Here is a 20,933-nt window from a genome sequence, read left to right on the forward strand (position 1 = left end):
TTAAAGTCACCATATACAGAGGATATACAAAAGCCAAGCACCTGGGGTGCCTGGGTGGCTCAGTCGGTTAAGCGTCCGACTTCAGCTCAGGTCATGATCTCACAGTTCGTGAGTTCGAGCCCCGCGTCAGGCTCTGTGCTGACAGCTCAGAGCCTGGAGCCTGCTTCGGATTCTGTGTCTCCCTCTCTCTCTGCCCCTCCCCTGCTTATGCTCTGTCTCTCTCTGTCTCAAAAATAAATAAAAACATTAAAAAAAATTTTTTTTTTAAAAAGCCAAGCATCATGCCAAGGCACTCTGCAAATGTAACCTTATCTTAATCATCACAACAGTCCCTTCAGGGAAGCTTGACTGTGCTTATTTTAGAGACAAGAACACTGAGGCCCATACACATTAAATAACTTTCATAGCTAGCTAGGTGGCAGTGGCAGAACTAAAACCCAGGACTGCCTGGTCTCCAAGCTTATGTTCTGTACTGCTAAATGTTACTTTTGTTTTAAAAAAATAAAGCTATTTCATTTTACAAAATGCATACAGAGAAAGGGGCTGCCTCTGACTGCCAGGGCTCACCCTGGGGCTGCGGGCTGCAGAGCTGACCAACCTGGAGGACCAGGGGCTTCCAGAAACAAGCCAGTGACAAATGCCAGTATCAGGTAGCAGATGCTGCTCTGAATTAATGAGCGAGACACTGATGAATGGATTTTGTCAAGGCAATGTAGAGCTTGAAACTCAAAGCTCCCCACTGCTTCTTGCTGTACGTGCAATGGCATAGAGGTCAGGAGACCGAACACCACAGGCCACAAAATCCCAGTGCTATACTCCTTCAACAAGATTGTATCAATGACCATTTGCTTCATATTGCTCCTGTCAGCATATACCCAACCACCCAGCTGCAGGCAGCTTTCTAGAAGACTCTGTTAACAATGGCAGCATGCCCAGGAGGAAGAGGTTCAGAGCCAGGAAACCAGGTGAGTCCTAGGTCCTCTCCTTTTTGGCCCTGAGACCTTTGGCAAGATGTTTAACTGCTCAGGCCTCAGTGTTCTAGGGTGTAACAGGTAGATAATAGCGTCAACCCGCCTGCCTCACAAAACTGCCGGAGGACAAATGAGACACTCCATCGCCTCACAGGCATTTGTCTCACCTTTCTTACATATGAATCTGAATGTCATGCCTCTATATAAAGCCCTTCACAAGCTCCCAGCAGTGGCTTGCAAGCCCACAATGAGTAGTCCCCTGTTTAGCTCTCTGGCCTCACTTCTCTCTGCTACTCATGAACCCTCAACCCCAAATAACATATTCCTTTTTTTTCCCATTCACACTACAGTACATTTTTTCTAAGAATATGAGGCAATTTCAGGCTTTTACGAGTGCTTTTTTCCTTGACTTGAATCTCCTCTCTCCCACTGTCTACCTAGCTAAATCCTTTAAGACTGCCCAAACATCACCTCCTGGTAAAGACTTCCCTGAGTCTCAAGGCTGCTCCACCCTACCTACTCCCACAGCACTTATCACGGCCTTATCACATATGAGATGTCTATTTATGAAGTGTGTGTGTGTTAAGCACCTCTGTTGCTCAGACATCCAGCAGAGTGCCTCCCCAGTAACGTCTCTGTCACACAGCCCAAGTATAGAGGGCGTGAAGCTGGAGGGGGAAAGGGGTAAAAAGATGAGGGACCCAGAGAAGTTAGGTGATCTCAAGACAAATGAGTAGGGGTGTGGTCACCCCGGTCCAACTGGAGACAAGCACTGAGATGCACAGTGAGGCAGGAAGGGAACAGCACTACAGGAGCACAGTGTACAGGTGACAGGAGCATGAAGAGTAGAGTAGAATTGTTTCAGGAACTCCAGCATGGCAAAGTGCAGTAGAGCAGCAAAGGAGGTCAGCCCCGGGAGATGGAGTCCCGCTACAGAGAGAGTAGGTTCCGGGTTGCTGATCGGGGACTTCAGGCAAAGGGGGCACACCTCCACACAGGTGAGGGGAACAAAAGTGGCTGTGGAAACCTGTCATGACTCAGTGCTGCTCAAGCGTGAAAGGGGTCTGCTCTGTTCAGGCACCTCAGCCACAGGAGGCAGGAGTGCAGAAAACAATTTCCAAACTCCCAACTGCCTCCCCGTGGTGCCAAGATCCTCCAGAGAGCCTCCTGCCAGGCTAGACTCCATCAGTTCTTGGGAAGAAAGTCTCTACTCCCCTGGGGGCTGGCTCCCACTAAATACAGTTGGACAGGGATGAAGTGACTGGTAGTAGATGCCCAGAGAATATGTGCTTGCTTCGGCAGCACATATACTAAAATTGGAATGATACAGAGAGTAGGTGCCCGGAGAATATATGCTGAATGTATTAATGAGTTAAAATGAATGAATAACTAAATGAATAAGCACAAATTAGATTAACGTGAAAATATCTGCCAAATGCTACATGTAAGTACTCTAGCTCTGGTCAGTACTGTTCTACCATTTCTAAACACAGGTGACTGTCCCTTACTGAGTGCTTATGGCCAGGCACCTGACTGCTTGGCCTGTATTATCTCATTTAAACTTATACCAAACCTAGCACATAGGTTCTTTTGTTACAACCGTTTTACAAGTGAGGCGACTGGGGTTCAGAGAGTACAGTAACTTGCCCAGTATCTTACTACTAGGGAAGGTGCAGGATTCTATGATCTTTCAGATTCCACTTTTCTGTCTTCCCAACCGTTTTAACCTTCCTGTTGGCAAACAGGATGTAAATAAACCGCCCACCCAGTTCCAGTTCCTTATAGCTGGCAATCATATGCCAGTTAGCAAGGGATCTTAAACTGGGACAGCCCTAGACTTTCAAGGCCCAGACAACATCCTCCTGGGGCTAGGAAGGCCCACCCCTGGACCAATCAAGAAGCTGCTCCAGAGTTTTCTCTTGGAGGAAACGGCTGTACAGTGGCAACAAAGCTTTGCTCCTGCCCTCCCTGTGGAAACCATCACCTTGCGGGTAACCCCACCAGATAGTTCAATTCTGAACAGGAGGATATCAGGGCGGGGAGATGGGGTGTGACCAGGGCTCAGGGTAAACAGCACTAAGATCCCAAGAAGAGTATGTGGGATCTAGGCCAGTTCCGCACCACTGGCCAGGAGCCACCCTCCTGCTCCACCCTAGGAGCAGTTGGTGGCAGCCCAGGGACCATCCAGGAGCACAGCAGCCTGCGGGGCCTTCTGATTGGTTCCCGCCCCGTGCCAATGGGTCCGGGCGCCCCTCGGATGCTATGGCAACGAGGCAGTTGCGCGGAGGCGGGCCATTGCCAAGGACTCGGAGGAGGGATTCGAAGCCTGGGCTCTGCGCCTCGGGGAGAGTCTTTGGCAGGCACCATGGCCCAGAGAAGCGTGTTGGGAGCAGCTCCAGAAAGGCAGCCTCCCCACGGCGGGGGTTAACGGAAGGGAATGGGCACCTCGGTGCAGCCTTTGCTACAACGCCGCCCAAACCCAGTTGTCGTGTGTGGAATTCTGAGGAGACAACCGGAATTTCCAAACCTGTTAAAAAAAGCAGGCTGGGAGGCTGGGCGTGTTTTACACGCAAACTGCAGTCCTGTCAGCCAATGGATTTTTACCCCTCGGCTCAGAAATAGCCCCAAATGGAGGTCATCGTGGCAGCAGAGAGGCAGCACAGTTGCTTGTTTTTGGAAGGACCTAGCCTTGCAAAGGTACTTCTGGCTCCTTTGTGAGGGCTTCGTCTTTTTTTTTAACTTAAGTCTAGATGTCAAAGGAGGCCAAAAAATAAGAGGCTCTATCTGTCCAACTCAAAGTCCCATTGATTGGGTTCCCAAAGAACCCATTTTCCCTCCAAAGCCAATTCCTTTTTTTCAAAGTGCAGATTACACATAAGAAGAGGCTTCAAGTAGGTTCTACTACTTCCTCAAACAGAGGTTGCGTTGGGGAGAAAAGCAAAAATTTGTTAGGTGTCTGGATGCCAGGCATGTGGCATCACAGAATTTCACTCTACCTGCATAGCCTCACAACCTCACAGCTACTCTGGGAAGTGGGAATCTGTGTCCCTACTCAACAACAGATCAGCAAACTTACTCAGAGGAGTTAAATCACTGGTCCCAAGTCGGGGGGGCGGGGGGGTGGGGAGGGGGTATACACCCAAGTCAGCCTTGATCCAAAGCCTGTGAGCTTCACCATAATACATACTGCCTCTCTTCTGATACTGGCACCAGACGAACCCCATCACTAAGGCTCAAACTCTCAAGTAGCAACGCTCTCTTTATCTCCTACTGTCTCCATCCTATTAGTTCTGCCTTCTCAAAGACTCTCAAATCTCTATCTTGATCTCCAGCCGCTCCACCTTCTTCAATCCTTTTCACTACAGCCTGGACTCTTTTAAGACTCTTTTATGACTTCAAGCTTTCTTCTCTTTGTCATGTCATGATCTGATTTTTTTTAAATTTGGAAGTTGCCATAGTCTCAAAGCCTCCTAACTTCCTACCATACCTGATTTCTTTCTCGTTTGCTATATATAAACCCGCTAACCCAGCAATACAGGTAGCTCCTCTGTTCCTAGAAAATCTGTTTCCCCACTTCTGGGCCTTTACTTGCACCATTCTCCCTTGTCTACACTATTATAAACCTGACCAAGCCTTACAAGACTCACTTCCAAACCCACAGCCTTGAGGAAGCCTCCCAGACCTTCTCTTGAATCCTCCCATTTGCCTTGGCTGAAGTTGACTTTTGTCAAATCTCCTTTCTACTATTAATAATTTGGGCACCGGGGGTGGGGCATATGTTCCCAGTCAGTGTAGAATAGGAGAAAGAGCTCTAGTTATGGAATCAGAAGTGGTTCCTGCCACTTCCCGGTTGTGTGGCCTTGGGCAAATCTCTTTGCCACTCTGGATTTCCGTTCCCTCATCTTTAAAATGGGATAGTAACAACCAAATAGATCTCATACATCCCCAAATTCTTTCATGCTCCCCTGTCTACAGAATAAAATTTGCTTTGAGCCGAACTCTGTTCTGCAGATATGTGTCCACAATATATAAAGATATATAACTTGGGAACATATAAAAAGAAACTATAAGTATTAGGAACCGGCATAAGTTCACAATGAATAACAGTTCATTTCCTTTTTCAACAGAGTTATTCTATTGGCAGGAAAGGAGAGGGCTTAAGAAATGTCTGCTGAATTAGAATACAATATACACAGTAATTAGAAAATAATATACACAATTAAACTAGCACACCCTAAGAATGCTTGTTTTCCCCATTCCAAGGGAATTCCCTTCTCCTCTAAGTTGCCATGTTGATACAAGATGCTCCTGCTTCCTGTGGCCACACCTGACTGGTATGGATGGACGACAGATGGATACCTGTCTGAAAGTAGGTTAATGCATAGATGGGCCATAGCCTACGAAGTGGCCTAATGAGAAAATTCTGCCTGAAAGGGCTTGTAGGGACTGAGTCCTCCGATTGGTAGCTGGAGCAGTAGCTGGAAGAAATAGACACAAGAGGCGTTAATATAAGGAGCGGTTATAGGCAGAAGAGTCAGAACAGCAGGAACAATCAAAGTAGAGAAGAGCAGCTAAAAGTCACTAGAATGGATTTCTTGATCCTACTGCTGACGGCACAAGAAGGTCTAGGTTTCTGAGCTGGGTTATGTTCTAAATGACCTTCGAATTGTTCTTTTACGAGATATTTGCTTTACCTGTTTTCTCCACTTATATCCATCCTTACAATATTACAGTAACCTAGGAGTACCTCTGATCCTTACAAACTGAGAACACCTAACACAACAATGCATCTAGATTTCAGAAAAGACACGCCACTAAGCTACTTAAACCCTTGAGAACAGCATGAAACCACGTGAGCTGAACAACCAACCTCAAATACAGGTCATTAATAGATTCAGGCCAAACATCCTGTAGTGTGTTCCTCAAAAACAATTTAACCCTTGCCCTAGTAGCCAAGACAGGCTGAAATTTAAAAAGACTGCCAATTCCAAGTGCTGGTGAGGATGTCTAACAACTGGAAATCGCTTACACTGCTCATAGGAACATAAATTCAACGACTGCTTTGAAAAACGACTTGGCATTATCTACCAAGTGGTAACTTTGTTAGGTGTCGCCACAGGAAGCAGGAACACCTGGTATCCACTGGGCAACTTAGAGGAGAAAGGAATTCCCTTAGAATGGGGAAAACAATCGTCCCCAAGAAGCTAGACATACAGATATAAAGACAGATATACAGATTCAGATGCCAGGACACCCACGTACCCCAAACGATTACGTCCTTCCATCCAAAGACAAACATAAGAACATTCATAGCAGTTTTATTCATAATAAATAAAAAACATAAAATTAACCAAATATTCATCCTCAGTGAATGGATAGTGTGGTATACTCAGAATACTCTGTAACGATGGGGGAAAAACTACTATTTACAACATGGATAAATCTTCAAGAATAATGGTGAACAAAAGCAACCAGACAGAGAAGAATAAATAGTGTATGACTCTAGGCAAAACTTATTTCAAATGAGTAATATAACTGTTCTCAAGAGGGAAAAAGTAACCAATCCTAGTAACTTTTAAAGTTCTTTAAATAACTTCTATTTAAAAACAAAAAGAGCTGTAAAAAAGATCTTTAACAAAAAAAAAAAAAAAAAAAAAAAAAAAAAGATCTTTAACTTTACTTAGTAGATTCTTTTTATATATATATATATAGTAGAACACATGTATCAATTCTGAAAGCATTTTGGATGTATTGTAGGACCATGCTACTGAGAAAATATGTTAATGTCGCTGGGAACCAGAGTTTTCACTGTAGATAAAGGAAATACAAATACGGAATAAAACATAGCAAAGAGAAGCCCTGTGGACATCGGATTCAAATGAAAGGTATCAGTATGAACTCACAGTTTTATATACACGCACACACATTGAGTTCAACCGATATGAAATTTCCTAGAAGCAATGACATCTCAGCAGCAGTGAGTTCACTTGGTACACCAATCTTGGCTTTTAAATACTATTTGACTAAAAAGAATCAGAACTCCTGGAGAAGTGGCTGTTTCCAGGATTGGGACAGGGAAAGAACAATTTGAGCCTGGCACATCTATTTGTGCCAGGAAGTAAGGAAGTGATCAAAAAATGACAGGGAAATGTCAAAAGGATACTAGAAGCCAGGTTTTCCTGAAGGGTTTTCCACTGGCTAAACCAGGGAGAATTTGAATATCAGAATGAATAATGACAGTAGTAGATTATAACTCACTGAACAAAATAAAAATTCATAAGTACTTCCTGAATAATAAATAAATATGGAGCAGGGAAAGCTCTTCCTTCGAGTACAATGTCAAAAGTAGTACACATAAAAGGAATAATTGGGAAAGAAAATAATTTTGCAATAGTAATAGTTAATTCAGGCAAGAATCATGAATGGATGTTAAAATTACAGGGCAAAAATCTGAAGAGGAATGGAATATTTACATAGTTTCCAAGTATCTCTTCACAGACTACTTCTTAATTAACAAGGGAGAAGTGGTAACTTTGTAGCAGAGAAATGAGGCGGACGCCACCTTACCCAAGCGATCTAAGTCAGCATCGCTAATAATGGGATAAACTGACATCAGGTGTCTCTTTGTGCAATGCATTAAAGACACATCACTTATTTAGCATTCCTGCCCAAAGTGCCTATGTGAAATCCAATCATGAGGAAAAATCAGAAAAAAACAAACAGAGCCATTACACAAAACAACTGTCCTATACTCTTAAAAAATATCAATGCCATAAAAGATAAAGACAAGCTATCTCAGATTAAAGGAAGCAAAAAGATAGGACAACTAAATGCAATATATGATCCGGGGTTGGGCCCTGGATTAAAGTAAAAAATTGCCATCAAAGACATCACTGGGACAACTGGAGAACTAGGAAGACACTCTGTACATTAGATAATAGTATTCCATTAATGTTAAATCTTCACAGAAGAAAGAGACAGAGGACACATATGCACACATGGGATAAACTGTCACTCAAACCAATGTTCCTTCAGAAAGAAACCCACAGGCACACAGAAAGAGAATTAAGTCTCTTCCTCAGCCTCTGTCACACTGAAAGAGTCAGAGAAATGGTCTGGGTCTTAGCTCTTGCCTGAAATGCTGCAGCAGCTTCCTTGGTGCCCCCTACCCTCCCCAATCTCTCCTTACTCTGCCAAAATGCTCTTCCTGAAGCACACATGGACTATTTTGCTCTCCATTGCCCACGTCCAAATTCCTTTGTCTAGTACTGAAGATCCTCCATGGTTTGGACCTAGTGGGGTTCTCCAGCCTCTCTCCCCAGTAGAATCATCCACAAACACTTGTATGCCAGCCTCATCAGACCCCATGCACAGCATCCCACTATCTCATCATGCCTGGCTCATGCTGTCCCCTCGGGGCAGGGAACCTTTACCATTCATCCTTGGGAAGGAGGGAGGGAGGAGAAAAGGAGAACTAGAAGGATTGCTAACATTTACTGACGACTAAATCCCATTCTAGGCACTTTATGTGAGTTAACTCATTATACCTTCATTTGATAGATTACCTGAGGAACAGAGTGGTTAAATATTTTGACTAAAAACATATAGCTAGTCAGTGGCTAGGCCACATCAGAAGGGAGCAGTTATAGCTCTGCTAAAGAAATAGCATTTATTCTTCCTATTATTAAGTGGTTCACATGTATGTCTCTTCCCAGATTATATAGATTATAACTTTCTTAAACATGAGGACTGTGTCTCATTGATCTCTTTCCTCACTGGCTCACACAGTGAGCACATAGTAGGTCCTAAACACATGCTTGCTGAAGTCACTCATCCGTGTACCTCTCTCCCACAGCCCTTGCCTCAGAGTCCAGCACAGAGCAGGTACTCGGAAAATGCTAGATGAATGACGGTGGATTTATTCTTGAATTTTCTAAGCTCCTTATCAGAGTCTCCTGAATGCTTGGAGCCCTGTAAATAACCATTGAATTCAGAAACTAGATTATCCTTTAGATGTTGAGAATTTGAGTCAGTGGATAAACAGAATGACTCCCAAAACAAGACAGGTATATTCCCACAAGGCCTGAGGAAAAGCCTCTGAGTGATACCTCAGGATGGAAACAGTAACAAAGTGAACCCCTACTGTGTGGAGGGAGAGGGCACAGCCCCTCCTATCTTGATCCTATCCCCAATAATAGTAACAGTATAACACAAGCCGACAGGCTGACCCTGAGCCATTTGTATACAAGGTCCAGGAATTGTCATCTTTACTGCAGCGACACAGCAGAGCTTGGCTGGTCCATTGCCAGGCATGGGGTCAGAGCACCTGAACGTGGTCCCTGACCAAGAGGCCAGGTGGAGCTCCTCACATAACGGATCGCTTTTGCTTTTTTGGTTAGAATAAAACAAAACAAAACCTAGAGGCCCGTATCCTAAAGCTGTGTTCTTTCTGGGATTAAAAAGTCAAGAATGCAAATAAGATGTGACAGAGCGATCAAAGCTTATAACAAGTACATGCAGCGTAACAATGAGCACAGTACTAACAATAACGACTGCATCTCCAGCAACTGGTGCCACGTGACCCAGCCTGCCAGTGAAGCCCCACAAGGCAGCAGTCTAATGAGCGCTGCTGGCCTGTCCCCAGGGGCAGCTTGCTAGACTCCCACTGCCTTCACTCCGGCTCCCAGCTAAGTGACCATCAGAGGTAACTTCTTGATCTACGACGTGACTCTGCATCTTTTTTGGTTCAAGACAAAGTTATGGATTATGAGGTTCTGTGGTGGACAACACACACAAAATAATTTTTAAATAAAGTTTATTCATATTTTTTCAGTTTATAAAAGTAATACACAGTTATGGCAAAAAAAAAACATAATGAGGAAAATTTTAAAACACCTATAATCCCACCACCTACGAACATGTGGTGTATTTCCTTCCACTCTTTTCCCTACCAATATTTGTGTGTGAATAAAATATATATAATTTCAGAAACACAGTCGGGGTCATGCTATATATTTGGTTTTCTATCATGACTTTTGTATTTAACATAATGCTTCCTATGTCATTACTTACATTGAAATTGAGATTTTATGGCTTGGTAGCATCATAGACATGTACCCTAATTTCATTTTTTTCCTACTGTTGGATACTTAGATCGCTTTCAATATTTTGTCATTATAAATTGTGTTGCAATGAACATTCTGGAACAAAAATCGTTGCCTACATCTCTGATTATTTCCTTGGCATAAATTTTCTAAAGTGGAATTACTGAGTAAAGGACTATAAACCTCTTAAAGGCACTTGTACGATTCAGGCAGAGTCACTGACAAAATAGATCACATCCAGAAGAAAGAGAACAAATTGGGGAAAGGGTAACAATATGGACGGAATAATATTGGCTAACATATACTGGGTGTCTATAATGTGACAGGGAAGGTGCTTAAGAGCTTTGCATGCATTAGCCCATGTAATCTGTGAAGTAATTCCATTAAGCATGCATAGATAAGGAAATCAAGGTTCAGAGATATTAACTGGTCCAACATCATACTTAGTAGGTGGCATAGCCAAATTTCAATCCAATCACACGTGTGATTCCAAGAAAGCACACTTACTGTTCTGCTGCGACATGTCATGTAAGAAATAAAGAGGAAAAGGGAGTGTTTTCAACCTGGAGAAGAGAAAACTTGGATAGTACAAGGGCCACAGCACAGGGAGAAAGGGAATCAGGTTGCAGAATGAGATTGCAGAATGAGGATCAATGGATAGAAATACTTAAAATGTCAAAATACAGCTTCGTATCAGAAAGGCCATTCTATAAATGAAAGTCTACCAAAATAATGGAAGGGCTATCTCCAGGTGGGTCAAATTTAATCATGCAGACCCTTTAGAAACAGAGTTTTTTCCAGCTGATGGCAGAAGAATCCAGCAAGATTTGGAGCCCAAAAAGGGCTGGAGGCACTGTAACTGGCTTTGAAGATAGAGGGGCTGTATGCAAGGACTGGGAAGCAGCAACTAATTGCTGAGAGCAGCCTCCAGTCAACAACCAGCAAGGAAACGGCCCTTAGTCCTCTAACCACAGGAACTGAAATCTGCCAACAAGCTATATGAGTTTAGAAGCAGATTCTTCTTAGAGTCTCTGCATAAGAATCCAGCCCAGCTGATAAGTTGATGTTGGCTTTGTGAAATCCTAAGCAGAAAACCTAGCTTAGCCCACCCAGACTTCGACTTATAGAACTATGAACTAATAAAGAGATGCTATTTGAAGCCACTAAGTTTGTGGTAATTTGTTACGCAGCAAGAGAAAACTAATGCAATGGGTAAATGGATAAACACGCTGCAGTACATCATACAATGGAATACTATTCAATAAAAAAGAAACAATCTACTGGTACATATAACATGGATGAATCTCAGAAACACTGTTGAATGAAAGAAACCAGACACAAAAGAATACATACTATATGATTCCATTAGTATGACTCCAGGAAAAACAAATCCAATTCATAGTGATAGAGCAGATAGACAAGTCTAATTTATAGTGAAAAAAAAAAGCCGAGGTTGGGGTCAGTGGGTTGACTGGTGCCAGCTGCTTCCTGTCTGACTTTTCTGCTTCACCTGAACCCTCAGTCCAGCACCGGAGCTGAGGAGGCCCACTCACAAAACATATCACTGCACATTCATTTCTTTCTCTGCCACTCTAACATGACAGATGTCCCCATTAGCTCCTAATGTGAGTAAAAGTTCTATTAAAAAAAAACAGTTTGAAACCTTAGAACACACAGTCTGAAGGGGAGTAATCAAGTTTTCAAAAAGCTATGCCACACAGATTTCTCTTGTCCGGTTCCTTGGAACAATACATCCCATTGATAGAAGGGCCATCCTGAGAGACTTGAGTATTCCAAATAATTTAACACTTTTAAATAAGTAGCAGACAGCAATGGTGACTGAGGAACTCAGGAATCCGGCCCTGCCTTCAGGCAAAACAGAGGTCAAATATTTTTGAATGAATTACTTGTTCTAGCAGCTCTAGTGTGAAGCTGTAACCATAAGCTGCCGTCCTCTGCCACATGCAACACCAAGACTCTCCATCACAGGCTGTCAGGGGGCTGCTGCAAAAGTCTGGGTGAAAGCGGGCTTCACTTCGGGTCCTATTGCCTGTTAGTTTTGTGAACTTGGCCAAATTACTAAGATTGTGTAAGCCTCAATTTCCTCATCTGCATAGCTGGAATTAAAGCAATAACCTCACACGACTATCATGAGGATTGAATTCAATTACCTATATTTAGTATCTTGGAGAAAGTAGACACTTATATGCTAGTTCACTTGCCCCTTTCTCCATTTGGAGATCCGATGGCCCAGAGAAACAAGAGGGTAAGTGGGAAATTGTTTAAGTGGGGGAGCAATCTTTTTTCCCCAGACCTCTTTTATCTTCCGTTAAAGAAAAAAAAAACTTAGAAGAGAAAACCAACTCTTCCAAAATTTTTTGAGTTTGATCCTTTCTAAGAGTGTCAGCTATGATAATGTTATGAGCAAACAGACACTTTTATATTCATCAACTAACAACAACTTTAAACTTCTACAGGGCACTTTAAAAGCACTGCATTTATTTCCATACTAATCAAAATGTTGGTCCCATCTTAAACAATGGCTTTTTTTCCCTTCTACAATTTCAAATTTTCCATCAGTAGTAATATAATCAAACATTTACTGAGTGCTGTGTGCCAGGTACAATGCTAAGAGTCTTTATTCTTAATACCCAGAGAACATCAATCTTAGCATTGATATCATTTGAAATATATTTTCAGACTTGACCATTCTTTCTAACAGAGTCTACCTCTTTATGCAGCTACAAATCATCCTAACTCTCCCATATGCTATGTGCTAATGTCTTCAACTGCATTTATTAGTAAAGCAAAACCTAACATTTATTCCCTAATAACCTTTTCAGCTTATTGAGTCAGTGGTTCAGTGACCCTACCTGGGGCAGTCTGGCAGGGAAATGCAACGTGCTTCTGACCATCCTAAGTGCTTCACCAATTATAAACGTTCAAACAAACACAAACTACCATTGTCATTATGTCAGCTGTAACCACCAGATGCTCATCCCACCTTTCCGTGTATAGTTATGTGTGTGGGGCACACACTGGGGAGACTGGACTCGGGAAATACTGAGAGGCATCGACAGTGCATCAGAAATTCAAAGATAAGGTCCCCTTGAGGGCTTCATTCAATTGGACCATAAAAGGCAGCAAAAAGTTCTCTTGAAAAAGAAGAAGGACAGAGGGGATCAGGAATGGTGGCAATCGTGGTGAAGAGCACTCAGCACAGAGGCAAAAACAGGCAATTCACGTGCACCTAAAATCACACCTGAACAAAACGGAACACACCACCTACCACCCCCCATCCCTCCCAACCCTACATCTGTTTTCCCTCCTGGCCTTCCTCTTTCTGTTAGTTGCTGCTGCCATCATCCTCACAGTTCCCTCGGAATCACCTAGGAATCCCCATCTCACTCATCGGTCCTACCAACCACCGATTTCTATAATCCTGTCTCCCTGGTTCTGCTCTCATGTTGCCCCTCATCTCCATCCCCATTGCCACCATGTTATTTCAGACCCTCAGAATATCTGTACTGGAAAATTATAATAGCTTCTAATTATTTCCTTTCTCTGTTGCTTCCCTTCTCTCCAATACATTGGGTGCCCAAGGTAACCTTTCTAAACCTCAGCTTTGCGTAGCAACTTCCCTGTTCAAAACCTACCCATGTCTTCCCTGTGCCTATAGAGCAAACCTGGAGTCTTCTCACCAGACATTTAAGTCCACGTGGGAACGGGCTATAGCTCTCTTTTGTAGCCTTATAGCCTGCTACGTTCCCCCCACTCCCAACCAAGGTCTCTGTGTTCCAGCCAAAGTGGACCATTCACTGATGATCTCTTATGACACCAAGGGCATTTCCCTCTCTGTGCTTCTATCTATGGTAGTCCCTCCTTTCCTGTCCTGGCATCCCACCTCTTTTGGTCAAATTACTGCCTATCCTTCGCACTCAGTGAAAATCTACTTTCCCCATGAAGTCTTCCCTATCTCCTAGCTAGAAGAAATTTCACCATCCTCAGGATTTCTATAGCATTGTATCTACAGATCTTAGGACAACAACACTTTCTTCCATGACAGGTGTTTATGTATTTGCTCAATCCCTCCTGCCAGCCTAGAGATTTTCAGCTCCTACCAACCACTCCACCTCTAGCACCAAGTCCACAGCTTAGCAGAAGGGCACGTGCTTTCTCCTCGGGACCTACATTTCCACATCTGTAATATGAACATAACTCAACCCAACTCACAGGAAAATCAAAGGATTAGATAAGATAATATATGCAAATTATTGGCACACTATAGGTAGTCGCTAAATCCAAAGCTCCTTTTTTCCCTTTCACATTAGCAGCGTACTTGTTGAATAAATAAAAGCTTGCACGCTTTATAGTTTGCAAAGAAAGGTTATTATATTTTCTCATCGAAGGAGGGAGAGAAGGAAGGAAGGAACAAATGAGCAAAGAATCACCAAATATGTAGGAGACATGAGTAGCCCAGTGTGACTGGTATGAATAACTCATACTGGGGATGGAAGGGTAGATTATGAAGGAACTGGAATGTCTTGGCTTGGTAGTTTCAAGGGAGTTTTAAACTCAAAAGTGGGTCAATACTTAAGACTCTACCAGTCTGCATGACGGATGAAGGACTAACGACCAGGAGATCACTAAGAGGCTGCTGTAGTGGTCTGAGGAAGAGGGCACAAACACCTGGCTGTGGCTGGTGACAGACACAAGGGAGCACACAGGAATGGTTGGATTTCCAAGGCAGGCCCAAGGAAAAAAATGACAGGGTTGGTGAGTGCTGACTAAATGACTGGAGAACACCTATCAAGCTGAGTCCCAGAGGGCTCCAAGCCTAGGTAATGAGGAGGACAGAGGAATGCCTGGAAAACTGAGGGATGGGCTGGGAGGGGGAGAACCTGGGGAGAGCAGTACATGCAGGAAGAACACAAGTTAATTTTTTTAGCCTGAGGTGGAACACAAGCAGAGATGAGGAGTCAGCACATGGTGGTCCTGAGGGACTGAGAAACCACTTTAGAAACAAACAAAAACCTCCTTTTGTACATGAGGGCCTACAAGGATTCACTGAACAAGAATCATGTAGGACCAAGTGTCCCACACACTGACTCCAGGAGTTCTCTGAGGAGCAAGAAACAGGGAGGTCTGCCTACCCACTAGACATCACCTGCTTGGGAGGAAGTCACTTCTTCTAGGCTGCCTTTCTCTACACTGACAAGGCATAGTACTGAGAAAACAGGTCTCAAGTTGTCTTACCTGCAAAAGAAATTCAGAGAGTTGGTACTTTATCCAAATAAAATAAAGGCTTATATGGACACGATAAAGTGCACTTATAGCCTAAAATCCAGTCTGGCATTAGGGTCCAAAATTTATGAGCTGGGTGACCTTGGGTTAGTCACTTGAACACTCTGGGTCTTGGGTATTTTATTTCTTAAGTGTAATAACGGTATCTCACGTGCCAGAAAGAACCAGAATATTTCAGGAAGTCTTGCAGTGCTGAGATCTCCGATCTAGTACTTAAGCTAAATCCTGCAAGTCAGACATCACTCTCTCAGAACCCCTGGACAGCGACTCACTGCAGAAGCCTGCATGGTGTGGAGATGTGGAGAAATCTGGCAAAAGCACAAATTTAGAGTGAGGGCAGAAATTCCAATTGCCAGGTCCCTGTCACAAGAAGATACAGCTAGAATATTAAAGCTGGCCCAGGGACAGAAGATAATTAATCTTCAAGGCAATAAAAATATTTAATTCATTCATCTGAGAGAAATGACAAGAAAGAAGATAGATATTTGCTTTTTTGCTCTCTGTTCTGACAAGGTTGCTCTGGATGGATCGTAGAACGTTTAATGAACATTTAATAGAAAAGCCTGAGATGCAAAAAGTAAATGATGAGGGGCCTGGGCAGCAAGCAGTGCAAGCTGGCACTGTGGAAACTACAACCAGGGCAGACATTTCCAGAGCAGAGCTTTGGGTAGAGAAACTTATCTGCAGTCATTCAGGTGACAACAGAAATGAGTAGATGGGGATGGACATGTGGGAAAGTGCAGGGGTGGAATCCTAGGATTTGATAACTGGATGGATGGATATGAAAGGAAGGAATGAATTTCAGGTACACTGAAGCTGCGTGATCTTCCTAACCTGCATCAGAACCAGGAAGCCACCAAAGTAGGCAAAAGGACAGTCATGGAGAGAGAAGGAAAAGGGAGTCTCCAGGTCCCATGGACGATCATAAAGGACCAGACAACAGCCATCAGCAGTGAGCACTACAGCCCCTCCTTCACCTCAGCCTTACGGGCCTTGAAGGCATGACCACACAGCACCACAGGAGTCGGCCCACATCTGCTCTATGATCAGAATAGGGAGGCGGGTGTCTAGGGCCAGGGAAATACATTCGGGGAAGTGTTCAAGGGCTGAGAGAGTAGCAAAGCAGAGGGAAGAGGAGAAAATGTAAGAAGTCCACTGCTTTAGACCCTTTCCCGGTTTTGTGTCTCATATACTTTCTTCCCTAGGGAGGGCTAATGAGGGCTCCAAGAAACAGAAAAGCATTTCCAGTGCTGGAAATGAGAGTATGGGCCACAGCCTGAACCAGGGCAGCAGGGAGGGGGCGGTCCTCAGGGAACAGAGTATGGGTTCTCCAAGCTGCCCTTGGCAATGGCCAACATGAATGGTTGAAGACTAAAGACCATTCTTAAGCACCCTTGACCAAGGAGGCTATGGGCAGGGGTGGACAAGTTCAGGAAAGGCTATCCATCCAGAGAGCTTCCATCATGCCCGGGCATCCACTGTAACTGAAGCCCTGCCTTTTGCCTCCCTTTATGTAACTCCGCAAGGAAGATAGGTGACCCTTGACAAACTTCAAATTATAATCTCTCTCCAGCTTTTCTCTGTCTATTCCAACCACTTCTATGAACTGTTCAGATGATGCTCACTCTGGGGACAAGTCCTAGTATGACCTCAAAATGAGAATATATGGAAATTTCTATGAATGTGTCAGCCTCTGGGTAGAAACCTGCCTAAGCACCGAGAAGTATTTCACCTTTCCTTTCCTCCTTTCCCTTCTCCCCTTTCTCTCTTTCAGCAAATGCCAACTAGATGCAAGGCCTACTAATTTACAGAAGAATATACCTTCCAAGACCAGGGAAATTATTTAAAGGCATCTAAAACCACATGCTCTAACCCAAAATAAAATAAGATAAAATAAAGTAAAATAAAATAAGGGAACCTCTGCTTTGAGGAGGTCTGGATCTGTTCTGGCCACCTGACTTCTAGGGCCATCAAAGCTTGATTTCACAGCCAGAATGTCTGATGTCTGCTGAGCATGTTCTTCTGTTCACTCCACTTAGCTCAAGCCAGAGACTACTTGACATTTCAATGGTCAACTATCTTCCAAATCATGTTGGCTTTCAAGTTGGCTTTGAAAGATCCTGCACAAATGGTTCATCTGATTAGCAAACTTTGGTATGTCTATCAGAAAATGGGTATACATTTCTGCATTTCAATTGTAACATCAGTTCTTGGTCTGAAGACAGAATTCCTCATATTGAATTGAGACCATCCAAAAGATTCAGGGAAAATTACTAGGGAGACTGTTTTATTCCCACCCTCTGATTTCTCCCCAAAAGGGAAAGAGATGCTGTACAGAATTTAAATGGTCTAACAAAAGTTGTCTTTAAAGCAAATTTCAGTAAATTTAAGTGTACTTCATTGAAAACAATTTTCAGTCAAAATAAGCCCAATTTTCTCACAAAATAACATAAAAGTACAATGGCCTGGATTCCTGCTACACTCAGCTTTTCTGTCTGTGAGCATTCGAGCCCCCGCTCTGAGGCAAGACCCACTCCTACCAAGCATTCTTGGGGAGGCACCAGCCCTACTGAAAAACCAGTCCTGGCTTAATGTGGGTTGGCCTGAGGTAGGAAGGGATATGACTGTCTAGCAGGGATCTGGGTGACCTAGGAATCCAGTGCCAGCAGGACCCAGGTTCCCTCCCAAGTGGTAATTTATAGGTGGAGACCACTGGGCATCTCTGAGTTCACATGAAACGAATCAGAAAGGAGATGACAGAAGTGAAATCCCAAAGGAGGAAGTAGATGTTCTGAGAGTCCCATTCAAAATGAGGACAAGTACATAACTGGGCATAGATAGTATGGTTATAATAGCATTGGGCTGGCCTCTGTTCCAGTCTCTTGTTCTCTATGCCTTCACTTGCCCATCTATAAAACAAGGAGCTTAGATGAACAGGTTCCAGTCAGCTCCAATGTGCAGATTCTAGCCCCAGATGACGGGGGAGGTCTCTAGCCTCCACAAAGCAGTCGCCACCAGAGTCCTCCCCTCATTTATTCGTATCTTGACCCAATTCATTGCTCAAAGCCTAGCTCAAATGCCACTGCCTTCAAGAAGCTCCCCCTGACTCTTCTAATATAATCACTTACTCTTCCCTCTAGAAGCCCCCGATTTGTCTTCGTGCTCAGCACTGAGACTTTCAGAGACTAATGTCATATAATTGGAGAGTGAGGGCAGGAGGGAGAAACTGGAAAGAAACAAATGGGAACATTGTAACCCTTTCCTCATCAGTGTATGGAACTCTCAAACCCAGTTCCAGCCCCCTGACAAACCTTGCTCTGGAGAGCCAAGAAACTTGCTCCATGATTTGGAATTCTGGTGGTTTAAGATTCCATCTGAACCAATCTTTGACTTTTTTACTGAGAAAATGACATTCCTGAGCTGTCAGGTATAAAAGCTTTACAGTCTGTAGAGAAATAGAAGGTAACATGGCTACGGGAACAATCACCTGCAAAGGAAAGGCGGGGGGGGGCTGCAGTGCAGAGCTTGGGGGGGTGGGCAGGGTGATCAGTGGCTCAGCGTCTGGGAGACAGTGCCATGCTGTGGCCACCTGCCGCCTCTGCGCCGCCTTGCACAGCCGCTGCAGGTACAGGAGGCCTGTTTCCTGACCCAGTTTTCTCCCCAATCTCTATTTAGCTGTTCGCTAGTGATGCTCCTGGCATGCCAATCAGATACTGCAGCCTGCAGTGCAGTTTGCTACAACAAATTCCCAGTTCCTAGTAAATTCAGTGGAAAAGTACTGTGTCAAGCAGCCTAATTAAACTGACGTAATTTCCACAGCCATACACTTTTATCAAATAAGAAAAAAAAAACAGGGAAAAAAGGAAAAAGAAAGAAATTGTCTTTCTGAACTTATGAAATTGACTGTGGTTGTGGTGCATTTGAAGAATGATTCTGCTCAGTGTCACTGGAGCCAAGCTGTCCCAGTCTTGGGCCCTGAGTGAGACCTTGGACTGTGCTAGAAAGAACAATAGTCTACAAGTCTGGAGACCCCTCTATCCTTCACTCACCCTGTGACTTTGGATAAGCTACTTCCCTTCTCCTGGGAAAAGGGGGACTATCAAATTATACTATCATTAAAAGAGCCTGTTCTTTATTCTCCAGTCTGTCAAACTGTCAAACTTAGGACAAAAAAAAAAAAAAAGTACTTTCATGGGACTAGTGAAACAAGAACTGAACTAGAGGGCCTTGATTTGGTCCCAGTTCTGCCATAGCTAATTGTGACCTTGGGCAAACCATACCACCCCTAGAGACTTCAAAGTCTTCATCTGCACAATGAGGAGGACGATTTGGATGAATTCTAAGGTCCCTTCCAATGCTAGTGTTCTATTCTGTCCCATAAAAGATTAAACTGGTCAGCACTACCATGGAGAGGACAGTGCCAAGTGTCACCAACCTGGAGCATTTCAATCTCCTCACATCAGGCTTCCTCTTCTCTTCTTGGGAATTAGTTACATGCTCTTTCCCACTGGATTTAAAGATCTTCTATTCTAAAACTGCAAGGGAGATACTTGCCTCTTCCTCCTTTAGAGGTAACTCAGCAAAGAAGGTCACCTTTTATGTCACTCCTCTCGAGGTAACCACTCTGAAAAGATGATGGCACTATCCAGGCAGAGGGGAAGTGGAGGTTCCCTAGATGGAAACTTGAGTGACACCTCTTAGTTAGCTTGCGGTGCCACTCAGATTTCCAAATGTAAATGGAAAGAATGCCCTGGACATTGATCAGGCAATGACAATGGGATGGTTAGCCAAAAGGAGAAGGGCCTTGTAGGGGGAATGGTGCGTGGGAAGAAGGATGGGTAAACAGAGCCAACCAAGAATCAGACATCAGGTCTCTCTTCTGACAGTAAAAAGGGACTGCATGTAGGAGAAGACAAGAGAGACAAACATAAGGGTGAAGCAAAACAGTATGCGTCCTGTTAACTGTATGGACAGCTGATCAGCTACCAGCCCTAGAAATTCCACTTGCCTTATAGTCTGCAACCATTTACTTTTCTCCTTTATCACTGTCATACCTTAGTTCAAGTTCTCAATTCGGGCTTCAATCAATGCCCGAGTCTTCTGACTCACCTCTTATCTGTGTCTCTCGGCAATCTACCCTTCACCCTGGCACTATAGTGATCTTTCTCAAACACTATTCTAAACAAGTCTCTCCTCTACTTAAGATCTTTCCATGACCCCTCATCACCTTCAGAATAAAATAAGAGCCCTGCACAGTCTGATTCCAGATTACTTATTCTGTCTCACCCCTCACCATCCCTACAATCTCCATTCCAGGTAGGCTAAAATGTTTGCAGTCCCCTAAACGTACAGCTTTGGGTCTGCACATACATAGCTCATTCTGGCCTCCCTACAGCTCAATCCACTACCACCACCATGACCACCACCACCACGACGCACTCTAAGCCAACTTGAACTTATTCCTTGGACACAGTGCAGACATGATCTCTTCCAAGAAGACTTCTCTGACCCCCCAAATCTGGATTACATGTGCCTCCTCCTATGTTCCCACAAA

At 43.8% G+C, this 20,933-nt stretch overlaps 1 protein-coding gene and 1 long non-coding RNA gene across 2 annotated transcripts in view; one reads left to right on the plus strand and one right to left on the minus strand.

Moving 5' to 3' along the window:
* Positions 1–20,933, minus strand: part of SERGEF (secretion regulating guanine nucleotide exchange factor) — a 235,063-nt gene that overhangs the window by 92,427 nt on the left and 121,703 nt on the right.
* Positions 3,228–8,886, plus strand: LOC122199386. Its single transcript, XR_006193493.1, has 3 exons — positions 3,228–3,668; positions 6,729–6,856; positions 8,827–8,886. It is a non-coding gene; the product is annotated as an uncharacterized LOC122199386 (long non-coding RNA).

Source organism: Panthera leo, chromosome D1, assembly GCF_018350215.1.
Source record: "Panthera leo isolate Ple1 chromosome D1, P.leo_Ple1_pat1.1, whole genome shotgun sequence".
Classification (NCBI taxonomy): Eukaryota; Metazoa; Chordata; class Mammalia; order Carnivora; family Felidae; genus Panthera; species Panthera leo.